The sequence below is a fragment of the Papio anubis genome, chromosome 17 (genome assembly GCF_008728515.1).
Source record: "Papio anubis isolate 15944 chromosome 17, Panubis1.0, whole genome shotgun sequence".
Classification (NCBI taxonomy): Eukaryota; Metazoa; Chordata; class Mammalia; order Primates; family Cercopithecidae; genus Papio; species Papio anubis.
This window is the reverse complement of record NC_044992.1, coordinates 35,776,152-35,797,946: the sequence shown is the minus strand read 5'-3', so window position 1 is coordinate 35,797,946 and position 21,795 is coordinate 35,776,152. Positions and strand designations below refer to the sequence as shown.

The 21,795-nt window shown below is 45.1% G+C and overlaps 1 non-coding gene across 1 annotated transcript; it reads left to right on the top strand.

The window, feature by feature from the left end:
- Nucleotides 1–5,823: 5,823 nt before the first annotated feature.
- Nucleotides 5,824–5,930, top strand: LOC116271194. Its single transcript, XR_004179617.1, has one exon. It is a non-coding gene; the product is annotated as a U6 spliceosomal RNA (small nuclear RNA).
- The last annotated feature ends 15,865 nt before the right edge of the window (nucleotides 5,931–21,795 follow it).

Sequence of the window (21,795 nt, the reverse complement as noted above, 5' to 3'; positions counted from 1 at the left end):
ATACATTTGCTTAGAGTTATAGTCTACTGTGACTCAGAAATTGTAAAGTCAATTTGCGTTGTAAAAATGAATACTACCAGCATGTCAAAAGAAAAATAATTTGCATTTGTAATATAAAGTAAAATTGTATTTAATATATTTATTGAATTTTAAATTTGCACTAACTTGAAAACTTTAAAGGTTATACTAACTTAAAGATTAATGTGGACCCAAATACATAATTTGTTTGGCCAAAAAGGTCATTAGAATGGGTAATGGTTTTGTGTGGTTTTCCTTCAAAATGATAATATTGAAGCAAGAACCAATGTTTTATATTGATAATTTTTTTAATATTTCCACCCAGTTGAGGACAGTGGAATATAAGTAGATTTATTTAAAATATCTAGATATTTTAAAAAGAAAGAAAAGGTTGTTTATCCCAATCTGAATTCATTCTCAGCAACAAGATAGAAAAGGTGGGGTTTGGGTTTTGCTTTTAAACAGTGTCCCCCTGTCTTTTTTAATTTTTCCCTTGAAGCCTTTCTCCTGTTCCTCAGAGTATGCTCTGCAGGCTATCTGCAGCATCGGAATGCCTGGGCAGGCTGTTGAAAATATGGATTCCTGAGCCCAACCCTTAACTTAATGATTCCATGTCTCTGGAGACGCAACATAGAAATCTGTTTTTATTACCAAGCACCTCAGGCGATTCTTAAGCATACTGAAATTTGAAAGCTTCTGGTCTGAACCTCTTGTATTCACCTAGGGCTTTTGCTAGGTGGGATACCATGCCGAAAAATTGAATTAATTGTATGTTCTTAAAATTGTTTTTCTTCTACTTCACTATCCTCTTCCCTCAAAGTCACTTTTCTAAAAGAACTCTATGAAAAACTTGTTTGTATCGTACCCAGATTGATATATTTGTCTGAACTCTGTTACATGAAAATTGGTATGATTCATACGTGGAGTCAGTTTTTGGACTGTGACCCATGCAGTGTCGGGGGACAAGGAGTTGCTTCAGGAGTTAGTTATAGTGCGCCTCCAAGGGACAGCAAGCCATGGAGGCTCCTGCCTTCTCACTTCGATCAATGCAGCCACACTTGTGTATACTGAGTGCTGCTTCAGATCTCAATAGATAAAATACTTCCACATTTAAAATGATTCTACTATTTTTTATAAAGGATTTGAAAGCCACTACTATAATGACTTTGTCACCTAATTGATTTTCTACTAATTTTTACATATTCAGAAACTTCATGTGTTTTTGGTGGACAGAATATTTTGGAGGTCTCTGTTGCTGCTTAGAATGTGGCCACTTGGCTATTTTACAGTTTTTAAAGCTATTTTATTGAATAGTAAAGCAGTGAACTTAGCCTTCGTTCCTCGTGTTTCTAATTTAAATATATAGTCTGTATTTAATTTTAGATATGTAAATACACATCAATACATATATATTTACCCATATGGCCCTGTGTAACCAGTGCATGAGGCTTGCATAGCCTAGCCCAAAAAGGTATATTCCAGCGTTCTGGGGAAAGAATTTTAAAATGCCATCCTCTAATACAGACGTTTATAAAACTTAAATGATTGAGCTTAACCATCTGCAAGAATGTCTGCAGAAAATATATCACCTAGAAACTATAAATAGAAATGTGTTGCTGAGGCTGGGCGCAGTGGCTTACCCCTATAATCCCAGCACTTGGGGAGGCCAAGGCAGGTGTATCACCTGAGGTCAGGAGTTCGAGACCAGCCTGGCCAATATGGTGAAACCCCATCTGTACTAAAAATACAAAAAAAAAATTAGCCAGGCACAGTGGCACATGCCTTTAGTCCCAGCTAAACAGGAGGCTGAGGCACGAGAATCGCTGGAACCCAGGCAGCGGAGCTTGCAGTGAACCGAGATCATGCCACTGCACTCCAGCCTGGGCAACAGAGCAAGACTCCGTCTCAATAAAAAAAAATAATAATAATTGTGTTACTGGTATCAGATGTCAGACCAAGAACACTTCAGTCTCTCTAAGGATGCCCTCAGCTACCTCACTATTAAAGGACGACATCAACACAGAATGCACTAAACAGGAAATAACCTGTAATCGAGGGAATTTCCATTATGTGTTACTTTTTGGTGACTAACGTGGAATGTTGAAAAGGAAGAGCCGGAAAGCTCAGTTGTTTTCTTTATTCCTCTGACATTGTCCAGGCAAGGGGGCATCCTGATCAGATGAGTAGATTTGGCTGAGAAAAACCCTAGAGTAAGGCAGGCACGTTGTGGAGTTGGATGATCCAAGATGGCTCATAAAAACGTTTGTTCTCAATCCGGTTCAGGGCTCTGTCAGCAGTTCAGATTTGAACTGCTTAAATGAACCCTACAGATAAATTGGCACTCTCATTTGTAATCCTGTTTGTACAAGTTTAGAGCAGCCTAGCTCGAGTTCTCAACCCGTCCTCTTAGAAGTGAACTGATTGCACTGGATCCCTAAACCCACAATGTTGAGGACACGTGTGATGACTCCACTTGCGCAGCCAGCTGGCCTCTTGCACTTTCCCCTGCCCACCACAGTCCTATGTACCTAACCACTTAATTACCCTGTGTTAATTGCTTTTGTTTTGTTGGGTCTGTATTTTTGTGGTCAGTGCCTGCAGGTAGAAATGTGAATTAAAGCATTGGATATGTTGAAGATACCTGCTTGTTTTTTAATAAAATTAAAAGTGTAGCACTTAAGTATGATACTGTGTTGTTTTTTGACACAACCATGAGATACAATAAGCAGCTTTGACTTAGTGTCCCAAAAAATGGTTCTTGGTCTACAGCAGGACAAACAAACTATGTGGCAAGTTCTGAATCACATACTTTTAGATGGAAAGACTAAAAAATTCACATTGCATTGCTTTTGTAGCCTAAGAGCACAGAATAATACACGTGTTAGGAGCAACATTCATTCTCACGCATATAAACTGGCTCCTGGCAGAGCAGAGCAGTAAGTGGGATTAAATGGGTGAATTCAACTTATTTTCAGTTGGTAGAATATGGAAAAATACATCATTTATTTGAAATGTCTGAATGGAAACCCAGCTCCACTGCTGTAATTTAACACTGGGCAGTTACTTGTTCTTCCTGAGCCTCAAATTTTCTTTCTGTATAAGAATGGGAAGTAATGCCCACCTAGGGATTGCAAGTGCTTACAGGAGCTGGGCAAGCAATGAAGGTAACAGTTGTAGAGACTTCGGTAAACTGGAGCACATGATTCCTGGGAAGCAGGCCTAGTGTGAACAGAATTTATTTTTCTAGAAAAGATAGCAATTTAGAGTATATGAAATCTAATTTTTAAGTATTGGATGGCAACTAATTGACTACTGTCTACCGTAAGGTTCTATGATTATTTTTAGGGTGGGAGAGTGAATGCATCTTTTTCTTTTTTTTTTTTTTGAGACGGAGTCTCGCTTTGTTGCCCAGGCTGGAGTGCAGTGGCGCGATATCGGCTCACTGCAAGCTCCGCCTCCCGGGTTCACGCCATTTTCCTGCCTCAGTCTCCCGAGTAGCTGGGACTACAGGCGCCCGCCACCACACCCGGCTAATTTTTTGTATTTTTTTTTTAGTAGAGACGGGGTTTCACCGTGGTCTCGATCTCCTGACCTTGTGATCCACCCGCCTCGGCCTCCCAAAGTGCTGGGATTACAGGCGTGAGCCACCGCGCCCGGCCCATGAATGCATCTTAATATGCATGGCAGAACTGTGTGTTTCCTTCCATCTGGATTTTCATAAAGCATTGTGATTTATCCGTAGCGATCTGAAAAACATTTTGTGGTATGTAAAATCTTTTATTAATTTTATTAGACATTAGAGGAAGAAGATTCTGTAGTCCTGCTTTATTCTGTCATCTTCACCTGGAAATCCATTTTTATAAAATTTTTATAATAAAAATCACTTGATCACTTGCCTGCCTTCTTTTAGACAGTGCCAAGCATAATGCCCCTTGATAATTTACATGCATGTGAATGTGGCTGTGATAGCTGCTGACATTCACAAGGCAGGCTGTCTTACATGTAATGATTCCATGTTTAGACTTCTTAAACAGCTTCACACATTTATTGTACACTTAGGTGTCACATGCTTTTACTTTTTATTTTATAATCTGTGTTTCTGTGAGATAGACATTATTGGCTCCAGGTTATACATTGATAGCTCGGAGCTAGAGATTGAACCCAGGCCATCCTCCCCACTGCCTTTCATCATCAACATAACCACCACCAACAGTATTTTAAAAGCGTTAAATATTGGCAGACCTGTCGTCATTCTGAGCACTAGGACTAGGGCTTATGCGGTTGTCTGAGGGATTCCCTGTATGAGGAAACTTCACACACCAAAAAATTACTCATGCAAGGGGATTGGAGATCTCAAGCTAAAAGTATTACACATGGACTATTGTAAAAGGGGAAAAAAAGGCACATAACATTTTAGAATGTACTTAAGAAGCAGTTCGTCACTTGGGAAACCCCAAACCCAATGAGGATTTAGTGTTTCAGTGACACAATATCAGAAGCAAGTATTCATAGCGTAAATACAGAAGCAAAATTAAGAAATGATTTGATTGGTTGCCTTTTTTGGCTTGCTTACTTGGAAAGTCCCCAGTCTCATGATCATGTTAGTTGGCTGCTTATGATTGGCTGAGGTTAAGTTTTGTTTCTAACATAAGCATTTATCAAAAATGACCCAAGTTAAGTTTCATTTATGTTTACAGTTTAAGTAGGTTAGGGCTATTTTTAAGGCCTAGTTGTTTTGTTTGCTCAGGAGCATCTCAAACCTAGTTTCCATTTTAATTTTGCTTTGACAGTTCCCCACTTTTAGTCACCCTGTCAGCAAGCTGAGAGCGTGACCAAATGGCATGGCATTACTCTCAGTTACCACTATTGACATAGTCTAGGAAAAAGAGTCAGATGTTTATCAATAGCTGCCCTAGGGCTCAGAGTCACCCTCGGGAATGACATAGTTCATGCTGGTTTCCTCCAGTTGTCTGATCCTTATGGCAATCTTTTGACATATGAGTGACTGCTGGAAAGCATTTAAAAATCCTTGAAAGGGCCGGGCGCGGTGGCTCAAGCCTGTAATCCCAGCACTTTGGGAGGCCGAGACGGGCGGATCACCAGGTCAGGAGATCGAGACCATCCTGGCTAACACGGTGAAACCTCGTCTCTAATAAAAATACAAAAAACTAGCCGGGCGAGGTGGCGGGCGCCTGTAGTCCCAGCTACTCAGGAGGCTGAGGCAGGAGAATGGCGTAAACCCAGGAGGCGGAGCTTGCAGTGAGCTGAGATCCGGCCACTGCACTCCAGCCCGGGCAACACAGCAAGACTCCATCTCAAAAAAAAAAAAAAAAAGAAAAAGAAAAAAAAAATCCTTGAAAGGACCAGGCTCTGTGGATAACACCTGTAACCTCAGAACTTTGGAGGCCAGAGTAGGAGTTCAAGACCAGCTAGACAACATAACAAGACCCCATGTCTACAAAAATAAAAATAAAAACTTTGTTTTAATTAGCTGGGCAGGGCTGGGCATGGAGGCTCACACCTGTAATCCCAGAATTGTGGGAGGCCAAGGCGGGTGGATTGCTAGAGCTCAGGAGTTCAAGACCAGCCTAAGCAATATAATGAAACCCGTCTCTACCAAAAATACAAAAAATTAGCCAGGCATGGTGGCACACACCTCTGGTCCCAGCTACTCAGGAGGCTGATGTAGGAGGATGGCTTAAGCCTGAGAGGCAGAGGTTGCAGTGAGCCGAGATTGTGCCACAGCACTCCATCCTGGGTGACAGACTGAGACCTCATCTCAAAAAAATACAAATTAGCTGGGCAGTGCTCACTACAGAAGCACATATACTAAAATTGGAACAATACAGAGAAGATTAGCATGGCCCCTCAATAAGGATGACATGAAAATTCATGAAATGTTCCATATTCTTATGTATAAAAGCAAAGTAAACCCTGATCACCTTGAGTACATGTCATCAGGACCTCCTGAGGCTGTGTCTCGTGCCCGTGCACGTCCTTAATCTTGGCAAAATAAACTTTCTAAATTGGAAAAAAAACAAAAAAAAATTAGCTGAATGTAGTGATGCACACCTGTAGTCCAAGCTACTCAGGAGACCGAGGTGGGAGGATCACTTTAGTCCAGGAGTTCCAGGCTACAGTGAGCTAGGACTGCACCACTGCACTCCTGCCTGGGTCAAAGAGCACGACACTGTCGCTAAAAAAATAATAATAAATTTGTAAAATTATTGAGAGAATACAATGCACTGTGTTGTGTAAGCCATTGTGTATGGGTACCCACTGTGTACGGGTAAACACAATAACTATAATAGCAAAGGACTGAAAAATAACCCCGAGTAAAGATTCCCAGGAGCCAAGATTTAACCAACTGAATAAATCAAGAGAGGCAGTGCTAATGAGATGAAAACCTTGTGTTCTTTAGGAACTTTTACATTTTGGACAATATCAAATATAACAAAACACTTAATGTTTTGTTAACAAAAAAACACCACTTCTCACCAATTCGAGCACAAGCTCCTCCCTGCCGAGCAGCTAAAGTGTCAACAACTCCTACTTTGGAGTACTACTGAGGTGAAATTACTCATCTCATATTGTACTGCTTGAAGAAAATTCATAGGTATCACTAAAACTTTTTTCAAGAGTTGCTGAAATACTAATAAGCAATTTTCTCAAATCAGAGGCTCCCAGCTGAGGAAAAAGAGCTCTTACAAAAGAATGAAATCTGTAACCCCTTTGTATGATTGGGTCTGGAGATCACTCAGGAGGCTCATTTCTGAGGGTTCACTTTATGTACAAGTGACCTGAGGTTCAAGAATCTGACGAACATTCAGTCATCTGGTCATTTTAGGTAGGACATAGCCCAAACATTTAGGTGGAAAAACCTTTATATATTTGTCATACAAGATGAACAATCCAGCCAGGCGCGGTGCCTCATGCCTGTAATCTCAGCGCTTTGGGAGGCCAAGGCAAGCGGATCACCTGAGGTCAGGAGTTCAAGACGAGCCTGGCCAACATGGTGAAAGCCCGTCTACTAAAAATACAAAAAAAATTAGCTGGGTGTAGGGGTGCCTGTAGTCCCAGCTACTTGGGAGGCTGAGGCAGGAGAATCGCTTGAATTCGGGAGGCAGGGGTTTCAGTGAGCCGAGATCATGCCATTGCACTCCAGCCTGGGCAACGAGAGCAAAACTCCATCTCAAAAAAAAAAAGATGAATAATCCAGTATTATTGAGAGAAGGGTGCAAAGTGAACTCCATTATAAAGTGAATTGGTTAATGCTATGGTTTGCATGTATTCCCTTAAATTTTATGTATTTGAAACTTAATCCCCAAATTCACAAGTTGATTAGAGGTAGGGCCTTTGGGAGGTAATCAGGATTAAATAAGGTGGTCAGGGTGGGCCTCCCATCATTAGACTGGTGAAAAGAGCCATGACCTTCAATCTGATACTAAATCTTGACCTGATTCGGGTAATAGCAATGGACTCTGGACCAATGAAACCCTCAGAAAACTGGAGGGAGGGGGAGATAAGACAAGTAAGGACCTATTATTTCTAAATAAGTAAGACATTGTGTAAATGGGAACATATAAACAGAGCCGTATGGTCTGGAGTCAAGTAACATACATGTTAGCAGGGCATATGATCATTGATAAAACAATTTTATGTAAAGTATTCCCCATAGAAACCCAATTGAGTAGGCAGAGTAGATATAATTTTTCTAGATGAGCACATTGCAATTCAGAAAGGCTAGTGACAGGCCAGTGCTGTACAGAGCTAGGATACTGATCTAGTCTTGTGACTCCAAAATTTAGTGGAGTTTGTTGTTCCTTTATTTTTTCCCCCACTAAGTTATGCCTTCTTTTTCCTAAGTCAGGGGTTCCTAGCCTTTATTGTATCATTAAGCCTATCTCTATAAGAAGTTGGCTATAGTTACAGACACTTCCTCCCTCCCTCTGACCCTAGCAGTTTGGCGCATACAGCAGAATTTTGCAGCCAACTTCAAGGGCCTCCCAAGACTCCAGTTAAGAACCTCTGAACCAAGGACACCAGTCCTAGCGGAGGTATCTCAGACGTATTTAGTATAAACTGGCAATGAGCTTGTTCTGTCTGGTTATCTTCTATCTCCAGCCATTTTCTATTCTGATTCATCCACAAACCCACAGAGAAGTCAGTAGTACCCAGGTTCAGAAAAGCTAGTGGTGGAGAAAAGTTTCCGGGAGAAAAAAAGTGGCACTTAGGCTGTGCCTCTAAGGAGAGGCCATTCTGACATGTTCTGGGAACAACATGTTGGCAAGCTGGCAAGACGAAAAGACTGGATGCGTGGCCAGGCGCGGTTGTTCACGCCTGTAATCCCAGCACTTTGGGAGGCTGAAGCAGGCTGATCACCTGAGATCAGGAGTTTGAGACTAGCCTGGCCAACATGACAAAACTCTGTCTCTACTGAAAACACAAAAATTAGCCGGATATGGTGGCAGGCGCCTGCAATCCCAGCTACTCAGGAGGCTGAGGCAGGAGAATCCCTTGAACCCAGGAGGCGGATGTTGCAGTGAGCTGAGATCACACCATTGCACTCCAGCCTGGGTGACAAGAGCAAAACTCCATCTCAAAAAGAAAAAAAAAAAAAAAGAACCTAAAGCATGCCATAAATCTGTGAACTATGAACTTTAGGATGCCACATACAAAAATGGCATTTTACGATTATTCTGGGAGCAGTGTGGAAGATGAGGGGGAAGGATTAGAAACAGGAAAGTTATTCGATAGAAGTAGAGGCAGAAATGAGAACGTTCATGGAGGAAGAATTGACAGGCCAAGATGTGGGATACCTAGAGGAAAGGGGTAAGGGGTCTCTCAAGATTTTCAGCCTTGGAAGAACGAATGTGTTCAGTAAATATTTATTGTGTACACTCTGTTGATGATAGAAGTGTGGAGGTGCAGGGTGCCAAGGCCAAAGCCAAGTTCTGAGTCAACCAGTCAAGTTATAAGAAGCTACTTTAAGATTTAGAGAGTTTGTGGCCGGGCGCGGTGGCTCAAGCCTGTAATCCCAGCACTTTGGGAGGCCCGAGGCAGGCGGATCCAGGAGGTCAGGAGATTAGAGACCATCCTGGCTAACAGTGAAACCCGTCTCACCTAAAAAAATAGAAAAAAACTAGCCGGGGCCGAGGTGGCGAGAGCCTGTAGTCCCAGCCTCGGAGGCTGAGGCAGGAGGAATGCTTAGGAACCCGGGAGGCAGGCTTACAGTGAGCGAGATCAGCCACTGCCCTCCAGCCCCTGAGCCAACAGAAGCCGAGACTCCATCTCAAAAAAAAAAAAAAGATTTAGAGAGTTTATTACTTACGTAGACAGCACAAAGAATAAATGTGCCAGCTTCTGTGATGTTTGTCCCACATGCCACGAAATGTGTGACACCATAACAAAGACCCAGATGGCTGCAGTGTGAGTTGTGGGATCCCCCGTTGCTGAGGTGCTTATCCTAGAGGCTCTATTCTGAGGAAGCCAGGACAGAAAGCCTCCGTGTCACCAGAACCCCCAAGATATGAGAAACTGTCTCATGACAGCTTCCCAGGAGAGAGAAGGAGGCAAACAGAAGATCGCCTCACAGCGGCTCTGTACACAGGCCTCCCAGCCTCCCACATCCAGGAAGACCATGAGGCGTTCTGCCAAGACTCTGCCTGAGTGGATACATGCAAGGTCACCACTGTGGGGAAAAGAAAGAGAGATCAGACCGTTACTGTGTCTATATAGAAAGAAAGGGAGCATAAGGGAGCTCCATTTGCTCTGTGTTTGAGATGCTGTTAATCTGTGACCCTACCCCCAACCCTGTCCTTGCAAGAGACCTGTGCTGTAGTCCTCAAGGTTCCCAGCAGTTTGGGGGCTGTGCAGGAGTGTGCTTTGTTAAACAAGTGCCTGAAGGCCAGCATGCTTGTTAAAGTCATCACCCATTCTTTTTAATCTCAAGTACCCGGGGACAATTTGCTGCCAAGGTGCATGAGGGACCTCTGCCTAGGCTTCAGTATTGTCAAAGGTTTCTCCCCATGTGACTTGATCTGAAATATGGCCTGCATTAGGAAGGGGAAAGACTGATCGTCCCCAGCCTGACACCCGTGAAGGGAGTCTGTGCTGAGGAGGACTAGTATAAGAAGGAAGAGGCCTCTTGGCAGTTGAGATAGAGAAAAGCATCTGTCTCCTGCCGTCCCTGGGCAATGGAACATCTGCGATTAATGAAACCGATTGTATGTTCTATTTACTGAGATGGGAGAAAACCGCCTTAGGGCTGAAGGTGGGACTTGCTAGCGGCAATGCTGCTCTTTATGCACTAAAAAGGTTTATGGAGATGTTTGTGTATGTATATCAAGGCACAGCATTTTTCCTTAAACTTATTCATGTCACAAGATCTTTATTCATATGTCTTACTGCTGACCTTCTCCCTACTATGATCCTATTATCCTGCCACTTCCCTTTTCCGAGCTGGTAAAGATAATGATCAATAAATACTGAGGGAACTCAGAGACCGGTGCCGGCGCCGCGCGGGTCCTCTGTATGCTGAGCGCCGGTCCCCTGGGCCCACTTTTTATTTCTGTATACTTTGTCTCTGTGTCTCATTTCTTTTCTCAAGTCTCTCGTTCCACCTAAGGAGAAACGCCCACAGGTGTGGAGGGGCAGGCCACCCCTTCACACCATGATGCGGTGGTGGAGCTGTTCCCCCACACAGGAGAGCTGGTTTTGAGGAACAAGAAATAAACATGGTTTTAAATACATAGACTGTAAAGTTACATTCAGACATTCACATGGAATTGACCGGGGCTGTTGTTTTCATCAACTTTGTCTTGGCTGTTACACAGCAGTGGATAGATAACCAGAGCACAGCTGTTGACTGATCACCCAGCATCGGCTTCCCTTCTCTTTCCCTGCAGCAGACTGCCAGCTCGGTCCAAATGACAGCCAAGTACTCGGAGAAGGTGACCCGCCCCAACTCAAGGGTAACCAACGTGCGAATCCCATTCTCTTTGCAATAGGAGGTGGACGTGCAAGTTAACTCTAGCCAATGAGATGTGAGGGGGAGATCTGCAGGGTGCCTCCAGGAAGGCTTCCTGGCTCTTAAAAAGACAGAGACAATGTCATAACTGGGTGCAATGCCTGCAGCATTGCAGCCATCTTCTGACCACGAGGGACTCAACGCTGAGGACAAAGCCAACAGGCCAAGAAAGGTGGTGTAGAAAGAAGGAAGGAGCCCTTAATGACAATGTTGAGTCAACCAACCCTGCAGCTGCCCTGGCTGGGACTACTGGGTATGTGAGATGAAATTTTTGTTTATTTATTTATTTATTTATAGACAGGATTTTACTCTATCACCCAGGTTGGAGTGCAGCGATCATAGCTCACTTCAGCCTTGAAGTCCTCGGCTCAAGTGATCCTCCCACCTCAGCCTCCCAAGTAACTGGGGCTGCAGGAACACTCCACCACACCCAGCCCTTATTTTTTTCAGTTGGGTTTTCTGCTCATTGCTACCAAAAGCAGCATCCTAACTGATACATTTATGTAAAGTCCTGTACATTACCAGGAACATAGGAAGTTGAAATAAATGTCAGCTATTACATGATGAAGAAGAAGAAGGAGGAGGAGGAGGAGGAGGAAAAGAAGAGAGGGAGGAGGAAGAGGGGGCGGTATGATTGGCTCAAGCCTGTAATCCCAGCACTTTGGGAGGCCGGGCCAGTGAGATCAGAAAGATCAGGAGATCAGAGACCATCCTGGCTAACACAGTGAAACCCGTCTCTTCTAAAATACAAACAGCTGGAGGCACAGTGGCGGGCGCCTGTAGTCCCAGCTACTCGGGAAGAAACTGAGAGGCAGGAGAATGGCCTGAACCAGGGAGGCGGGAGCCGCAGTGGAGCTGAGATCCGGCCACTGCACTCCAACCTGGGGCGACAGAGCTGAGACTCAAGTCTCAAAAAAAAAAAAAGAAAGAGAGGAGGAGGAGGAAGAAGAGGAGGAAGAAAAAGAAAGTGGGTGGATTCTTGAAGGGCAAAATGCTAAGGTGAAAATAGCGGAGTTCCTGGACCTTGAGGAACACTCACCTTTAGGGGAGGCTGGACAGAGGATGAAATGACAATCAGTAAAGGAAAAGGGAAGCGAAGTTTAATGCAAGCAAAGGGAATGAGAATAATATGCAAGGAATACTAGTTCCATCATGTACAATGCCACAGAGAGGACTCTTTCCCTTCCTCCCTTGCAGGGAGACCTCAAGGGGAACCAAATTGATTCACAAAGTCTCACCTTTAGGTACCAGTTGATGTCTTTTTTTTTTTTTTTTTTTTTTTTTTTTTGAGACAGAGTCACCGGCTGTCACAGGCTGGAGTGCCAGCAGCACTCATCTCGGCTCACTGCAACCTCCACCTCCTGGGTTTAAGTGATTCTCCTGCCTCAGCCTCCCAAGTAGCCTGGATTACAGGTGCATGCCAACACTCCTGGCTAAGTTTTGTATTTTCAGTAAAGACCAGGTTTCACTATATTGGTCAAGGTGGTCTTGAACTCCTGACCTCAAGTGATCCACTCTCCTCAGCCTCCCCAAATGCTGGGATTACAGGCATGAGCCCGGCACCAGTTGATGTCTTTTAAGGTGTCTTTCTAGGCCAGTGATTCTCAAAGTGCAGTTTCCAGACCAGCAGCCTCAACAATACCTGAGAACTTGCTAGAAATGTGAATTTTCAAGCTCCACCTTAAACCTGTTGAATTGGAAACTCTGGGAGTGGAGCTTGAGAATCTTTTTTTTTAGTTATTTTATATATATATATGGAGAGAGAGAATGAGAGTGAGCTGGAATGCAGCTCACTGCAGACTCAACCTCCTGGTACTGGACTAAATTTTTGTCGTTGTTGTTGAAACTCAAGGTCTCCCTCTGTCGCCCAGGCTGGAGTGCAGTAGTGCGATTTCAGCTCACTGCAGCCTCGACCTCCCAGGCTCAAGCAATTCTCCCACTACCGTGGTGGCATGGGACTACAGATGCACACCACCACACGGGCTGATATTTGTAGTTTTTGTAGACACAGGGTCTCGCCATGTTGCCCAGGCTGGTCTCAAACTGTTGAGCTCAAGTGATCCGCCCACCTCAGCCTTCCAAATTGCTCAGATTACAGGCATGAGCCACCATGGCTGGCCTATTTTTTCTTTAGGACTCTGGGAACGGTTATATTTAGCGTGTGTGTGTGTGTGTGTGTGTGTGTGTGTGTTTTGGAGACAGAGTCTCGCTCTGTCACCTAGGCTGGAGTGCAGTGGTACAATCTCAGCTCACTGCAACCTCTGCCTCCTGGGTTCAAGCAATTCTCATGTCTCGGACTCCCGAGTAGGTAGGATTACAAGCGCCCACTCCATGCCTGGCTAATTTTTGCGTTTTTAGTAGAGACAGGGTTTCACCATTTGGCCAGGCTGGTCTTGAACTCCTGGCCTCATGTGATCCGCCCACTTCAGCCTCCCAAAGTGCTGGGATTCCAGGCAGAGCCACCATGCCCAGCCTAGCATCAGGTTTTAAATTTTACTTTTTCTCCCCTGTTATAAATTCCTCTGGCTGACCCCACATGTGTTATGCACGCTGGTCTTGTGTTCACGATGCGCATTGACACATTAGACCAACATCTTTTGTGTGTCTCCTGTGTCCCAGGCATTGTTCTGAGTATTTAGGAAACAGCAATGAACAAAAGAGATGAAACTCCTGCACTCATGGAGCTCACTTTCTAGTGGGAAGTGCGAGAGTAGGATGAAGGGAACTGTGCCCTTCCTTACATCACCCCACGCTTAAAACCCAAAACCACAAACGAGGTTCTTCAAATACCAGGCACGCTACTGCCCCAGGGCCTTCTCTCTCTCCCAGAGCTTTGCGTGGCCTAACCCTCTCCCCACTTCATTCTGGACACTGAGCAAATGCCATCCCATCAGACAGGTCTTTCCTGAACGCCTTAGCTAGACCAGCACACACATGTATCTATCATGTAACTGGCTTTGTTTTCTTTATGGCCCTTTTCCCTAGAATAATATGTTGTCTATTTCCTCTCCTAGAATGTAGGCGCCACGGAGACAGGAATTTGGGTTTCTTTTCTCACTGCTGTCTCCCCAGCCTAGGTACAACGCCTGGCACCCAGTAGGCACTCAAGAAGTATTTACTGAATAAATCAGTCACCCCTTCACTGATGTCAGTTTAGCAACAGTAGTATTGACAGAGGGGATCATGGCTGGAGTTCCAGGCAGGGAACCACAGAGGCATACTTGAGTTGTAGGGGAAACCAAAAATTACCTGGAGGAGCAGCCGTCCTAAATATAGCAGCAGCAGATGACCCTTGACCAGGGAGGTCACTGTCCGACCACACCGGATTCTGCAAGTTGGCAGGGTTTTCATTGAATATCATTGCCTTGTTAAGGAATACAGGGTCATAATTTGCAGCATGGGAGAGGGAACTATCTGATGGAAAGGGAGAGAGTAAAGATAGAAAAAAGGCCAGGCGGCCGGGCGCGGTGGCTCAAGCCTGTAATCCCAGCACTTTGGGAGGCCGAGACGGGCGGATCACCAGGTCAGGAGATCGAGACCATCCTGGCTAACACGGTGAAACCCCGTCTCTACTAAAAAATACAAAAAACTAGCTGGGCGAAGTGGCGGGCGCCTGTGGTCCCAGCTACTCAGGAGGCTGAGGCAGGAGAATGCCGTGAACCCGGGAGGCGGAGCTTGCAGTGAGCTGAGATCCGGCCACTGCACTCCAGCCTGGGCGACAGAGCCAGACTCAGTCTCAAAAAAAAAAAAAAAAAGAAAAAAGGCCAGGCACGGTGGCTCACGCCTGTAATCCCAGCACTTTGGGAGGTCAAGGTGGGCAGATCACAGGTTAGGAGTTCGAGACCAGCCTGACCAACATGGTGAAACCCCGTCTCTACTAAAAATACAAAAATTAGCCAGGTGTGGTGGCGTGTGCCTGTAATCCCAGCTATTCAGGAGGCTGAGGCAGGAGAATTGCTTGAACCTGGGAGGCGGAGGTTGCAGTGAGCTGAGATCGTGCCACTGCACTCCAGTCTGGGTGAAAGAGCGAGACTCCATCTCAAAAAAGAAAAAAGAAAAAAAAAAGAAAAAATATATATATATTTATGACAACTATGGAATAGAATTCCAGCATCTATATTTTAATCTTTTTTTTCTTTTTTTTTTTTTGTTTTGAGACAGAATTTCATCAGGCTGGGATGCAGTGGCCGGATCTCAGCTCACTGCAAGCTCCGCCTCCCGGGTTCACGCCATTCTCCTGCCTCAGCCTCCCGAGTAGCTGGGACTACAGGCGCCCGCCACCTCGCCCGGCTAGTTATTTTTTGTATTTTTTAGTTGAGATGGGGTTTCACCTTGTTAGCCAGGATGGTCTTGATCTCCTGACCTCGTGATCCTCCCGTCTCGGCCTCCCAAAGTGCTGGGATTACAGGCTTGAGCCACCGCGCCCGGCCCAGAATTTCATTCTTTAGCCCAGGCTGGAGTGAAGTGGTGCAGTCTCAGCTCACTGCAACCTCTGCCCCTAGTTCAAGTGATTCTCCTGCCCCAGCCTCCCAAGTACCTGGGATAACAGGCGCCCACCACCATGACTGGCTAATTTCTGTATTTTTAGTAGAGACGGGGTTTTGCAATATTGGCCAGGTTGGTCTTGAACTCGTGACCTCAGGTGATCCACCCACCTCGGCCTTCCAAAGTGTTGAGATTACAGGCATGAGCTCCCACGCCCAGCCTTGTTTTAACCTTCTTTTAGTCTCCGCCTTGCCATAAGGCCAGGAGTGATGGCTTCTAGTATTCTCTCCTTTTCCCTGATAGAGACTACTGATTCCTAAAAGTGGACAGCAGTGCCCTGCTGAACCCAGTTACTGGTTACTGACTGCCCTCCAGACAGGGGCCAAATGAAAAATCAATGTGTGCCGTTGTTAGAATATGTTTTAAAGAAATCTGATTGAGGCATATTAAACAGTTGGACATAAAGGGGTAGTGTCTCATTATGAGCCATGAGGAATAGGCAAGAAAAAGCGAAACAAAAACTGCCCCACCTAACAGGTAGTGCTCCTGGTCATAGAACAAAGTGCTGCTCACGGAATAGTACGAAGTCATGCAGCAACTGCATCCAGTACACAAATGCAGAAGCTTTTTAAGTTTACACCTTGTATAATTTGTTAAGATTACGTTGCTGGGCTGAGCACCATGGCTCATGCCTGTAATCTCAGCACTTTGGGAGGCTGAGGTGGGTGGATCACTTGAGGCCAAGAGTTAAAGACAGCCTGGCCAACATGGTGAAACCATGTCTCTACCGAAAAAAATACAAAAATTAGCTGGGTGTGGTGGCAGGCGCCTATAGTCCCAGTTACTCGGGAGGCTGAGGCAGGAGAATCACTTGAACCCAGGAAGCAGAGGTTGCTGTGAACCGAGATCGTGCCACTGCACTTCAGCCTGGGCGACAGAGTAAGACTCTGTCTCAAACAAACAAACAAACAAACAAAAAGATTACATTGCTGGCATATGGAGATTGGGTCTCACAATGCTGCCCTGGGCTGGACTCAAACTTCTGGTCTCAAAGCAGTCCTCCCACCTCAGCCTCCAAGTAGTTGGAACCAGGGCCTAGCTTTGCTGGCAACTAATGATAGCTGGTACTTCCTAAATCATTAGTAAATTTCAATTTCTATTTTTAAAATTATCCAAAAAGGAAACACAGCACAAATTGCTTTCAGCCTTTTACAAATAAAGGGATAATCAGTGAGTACTTTATAAAGTGGGAATGATGTTTCTGAGCTTTTTTTAAAAAGGAAGTCATTTCTGTTAAAGAAGCATTGATTTAGTTGAGCACTTTAAGAACTTAGTTTCTGTGCTTTATACAGGTGACACCAGCTCTGCGTGCCATTTCAAGGGTTGTGCATCTGGTGGTACCAGTAACATCAAACGGTGATTAATAATCCAATATTATGAATGAATACATGGATATTGGTATTAGAGGTCAAATACTATCTTTGCCTGTGAATTTTTTATATAGACAAGGGTGATGTAAAATTATAAACTGAGTGGTTTTTTTTTCATATGAACATTCCCCTATCCTCAAGAGTAGGACAATAATAGTACATTCACAGAACAATTGGAAATTAACATAGGTGCTGGCCAATCTGAAACCAGTATATTAAGTGTTCAAGGAGAATCAGGCTGGGCTCAGTGGCTCACACCTGTAATCCTGGCACTTTGGGAGGCCAAGGCAGGCAGATCCCGAGGTCAGGAGATCAAGACCATCCTGGCCAACATGGTGAAACCCCGTCTCTAATAAAAATACAAAAATTAGCTGGGTGTGGTGGTGCGTGCCTGTAGTCCCAGCTACGCGGGAGGCTGAGGCAGAAGAATCGCTTGAACCTGGGAGGCAGAGGTTGCAGTGAGCCGAGAATGTGCCATTGCACTCCAGCCTGAGTGACAAGAGCGAGACTCTGACTCAAAAAAAAAAGTGTTCAAGGAGAATGAAAAGACGGAGGGAGTTGGGCAGATTTTATTTTTTCAAAGCTGGCCACAGCACTATTTCCCATCCTACGTTAACTTGCTAAAAAGCCCAATAGTTCTCACATTGTGTGCCCACAGAACACTGACCAACAGTGCTTTTTAAGGGGGTTAGCATTAATGCAGCACTTCCTATTTATTACTGTCTTTAAGCTGCCTAGACTATGATTATTATAACAACCACCACTAGCATGGAGCATTTACTGTGTCAACTGCTTACTGTGTCTCGTTTAGTTGTGTCATAACACTAAGATGCCATTACACTCATTCTGCTGGTGAGGAAACAGAGAAATACAGTAACTTGCCAAGGCCACAGAAATGGTGAAGCTGGGCTTTTCCTCACATACCACACTGCTTTGTCCCAACATTATAATGGTGATCTGTCTCCACTTCACAGGAACATAATTTAAAATAGCCAATAGAATGCTCTCAAGTTGGAAACATTCTTCTATCCATTTTTTTTTACCTTTTACATTTCTTTTTCTTTTTTTTTTTTTTTTTTTTTTTGACTCTGAGAGAGTATTTATCTATGCACCCTGGAGGCCAGACTCTAAATTTGAATATCCAGCCTAGGGCCTTGGCCCTCCTGGCTGTGGGTGGCTGTAGGGATGGGTCCCGGAGCCCTTCCCCGAGAGTGGAACCCAGAGCCTGGAAGTGGGATGCCCCTGAGCCAGCAGCTGCCAATAGCAACCAGGGGAGAAGGAGATGGGAGCCAGGCACTCATCCCAATCCCAGAGACGCCAAGGGGAGGGGAAGATGCTTTGGGCCCCACAGCCAGGCTGAGGGTTGGCCAAGCTGGAGGTGCACACATGTGGAAGAAATGGAGGCCCAGTGCCATGGGCAGAGACTATACCCTAGGTGCCCGCCCCAGTGCCAGCCAACCCAAGACAGGAGAAAGAGGCTGGCAGTTTTGCGTCTGAGAGATACAAGTAGTGCCTGGCCCTCCCGTGAGGTGACACAGTATGGGGGGAGGCACCAGCACGGCAGTCTAAGGGCTTACGGAAGGGGGAGTCTCTGAGACTTTTGCATGGGTGCATGCCCGCCCACGCCCCGCCCCGCCAGTTCTTCAGAGGCTGATGTGGAAGGCAGCCTGCAGCCACTGGTCACAGGCACTGTGCCTCTGGGGCACAGTGAGAAGTGGCGGGTCGGGGGGCAGGCTGGCATTGGGAGGCTCATCATCATCAGACAGGCCAGCATCTAGTGGGTAGGAGCTGTCTGAATGCAGGGAGATGGCGGGTTCTGGCATGAGCTCATGACCTTTCATGTTTCTAGAGAGCAAGTGCCAGCAGATGACAGAACGAATGAACAAGTAGCAAATATACATTCATGGAAAAGGTCAGAGCAGCTGGTTTTGTTTGGTTCACTCGTTCGATTGTGGGTGTGGGTGTGGTGTGTGTGTTTGGGGCAGGCAATGTGGCAGCTGCTCCTCGTTGTGAATATATTACATGCCTATAACACTGTTTTCATGTTTGCTAAGTTGTTGTTTCCATGATGAAATTAAATATATCTTTTCATGGGACTACACAAAGATCAATCATTCTGTGGCAGCAGCTTTTCATGAATCTCCTAAAACTGTGTGCAAAGTTGCGTTCTGTGTATGTGTATGCATGTGTTGTTCTGCTGAGGGAGTTCTGAGGTCAAGCTATAGTTTGATTCCCAAAGAGGTCTGTGATTCCAGAAGGATTAAAAACCACTGACCATCTGTCATTCTACCTATCTGCCATCTCTCTATCATGTTTACAACATCATCTATGCATGCATCTATCTATTTATCCACTGAGAGACAGATTTCTTTCCAGATGGTAGCATTTGAGATGATTTATTTGTAATTTTCTGTCCTGCTTTACTCCTTCATAATAACCATTGTATTAGTCCATTTTCACACTGCTATAAAGAACTGCCCCAGACTGGGTAATTTATAAAGGAAAGAGGTTTAATTGACGCACAGTTCAGCATGGCTGGAGAGGCCTCAGGAAACTTACAATTATGCCAGAAGTCAAAGGGAAAGCAAGGCATCTTCTTCACAAGGCAGCAGGAAGGAGAAGTGCTGAGCCAGGGGGGAAGAGCCCTTTATAAAACCATCAGATCTTGTGAAAGCTCACTCACTATCACGAGAACAGCATGGGGGAACCACTCCCATGATTTAGTTACCTCCACCTGCTCTCTCCCTGGACAAGCAGGGATTATGAGATTACAATTCAAGATGAGATCTGGGTGGGGACACAAAGCCTACCCATATTATCCATGTATCATTCTTAGAAAAATAAGGAAGTGATTAAGAGAAAAGGACAAGGGATCTGGGTATCCCACCACGTGTCCAACTTATCTTTATACCTCCCTTGATGGGAAACTCAACCAGCTCTCTAGGTGGCCTAGTCTGTCTGTTTACCTCAAAGTATTAACATTTCTTCCACATGCTGAATTCATGGCTAGGCAATAAACAAATCAATGAAGAAGGTTGGGCACGGTGGCTCACACCGGTAATCTCAGCACTTTGGGAGGCCAAGGGGCAGATCACTCAAGGCCAGGAGTTCAAGACTAGTCTGGCCAACATGGTGAAACCCCATCTGTACTAAAAATAGAAAAAATAGCTGGGCGTGGTGGTACATGCCTGTAATCTCAGCTACTCAGGAGGCTGAGGCAGGAGAATCATGTGGGCCTGGGAGGCGGAGGTTGCAGTGAGCCAAGATCAGGCCACTACACTCAAACCTGGGTGATAGAGCTAGAGTCTCAGAAAATAAACAAACAAATCAGTGAAGCTCCAGTGGGCAGATAGAACAGAAGCGAGTCTTGGGGTGGGAGACAGGGAGAGGCATCTGTGGCTGGATCCCTAGAAGCCGTTTGAGAACACCTGCCTGCTTTGCCATCCCAGATCAGGGACGGGGTGCCAAGGACAGCAAACAGGGCTCAGCACAGCCTGGGCATGCAAATGGCTTATCTGTGGTTCACAGAACAAGCTCAGGGAGCTGACAGGGAGAAAGGGGATATAGTGAGGCAGAAAGGAGAAGAACAAAGTTCAAATACACAAGGGAAGGCAGTAGGTGGGGCTCACCTAATATCAAAAGCCTTTGGGTGCAGGAACTCTGTGGGGAATGTGACCCCAAGAAGGGAGTGGTGGCAATGCCAACATGCCTTGGTTGAGAGAAAAGGCCCTTTGGCTATAATACTGCGTCCTAGTTCCCAAGGCAGCCCCAAACTGGACTTCCCTCAAAATGCAGGTGTGTTTATGGGTATGTAGAGAAGGTAGAATAATCACATATACCATATTTTAAATGTCAACCTATTTTTACCTCAAAAATTTCATCTGATCCTCATGGAACCATTAATGCAGGCAAAGTCAAGACTCAGAAAGGAGATGTGCCTGGACTAAAGGACATACAGCTTGATAAGGCAGCAGAGGCATCAGCAAAAGGACCCTATTTTGTGTGTGCATTTATTCCAACTTGTCCCCTTTAAAATAGGCTTTTTAAATGTATCATTTCCCCTTCACTCTTTGATTTGCTTTTTTAGAGTCTTCCTGTATTTTATGTATTGGAATTGATCTACAATAAAATACAAGTAGACTGCGACTCCAAGGTCAATAACTGTTGGAGATCCATTGGTTATTCATGATGCTATGGCATTTCAAGACCGCCTGGGAACTGATGAGAAAACAGATGTAAAACCTATGAACAAGTCCAAACTTAGCCCATGGGTCACTCCAGCAGACCACAAATGACTTAAAAACCATACACGCATGCACGCACACACACACACACACACGCACACACGCACTCCCAGCTTGCCTTTAGTAAGGAGTCACAAATTACCATCCTGAACTTTTTATTGGAAAAAAGTGTCCCCGGACGGTTGAAGAGTCATCTCTGAATAGAAGGACAAGTCTGTCACTGACATACTGAGTATTTTTATGGTTACAGTGACAGTGAGGAAGAAAAAACTACAGGAGAGGTTGGGGATGAGAGAGAAAAAAACCCAGGACAGTAAACCAAGGAGACTTCACACAGGTGAGAAGAAACTTGGGAGGCTCCCGTGAAGAGCACTGTGTTTTGTTCCAACAAGCTGGTCGAGAAGGGCTTACTCAAGGTGTGCAGATCCCACCGCCTCTGTTCTGACACCACCTGGTGTACCGCACCACAATTCTAACAACGACCAGCAGAGTTAGATCACATGCCATGGGTGAAGGGACATAGTCCCCAACAGGCTGCCCTCACTTCAGACACCAGCCCCATGTGGGGATCCCAGGCCACCAGCACTTG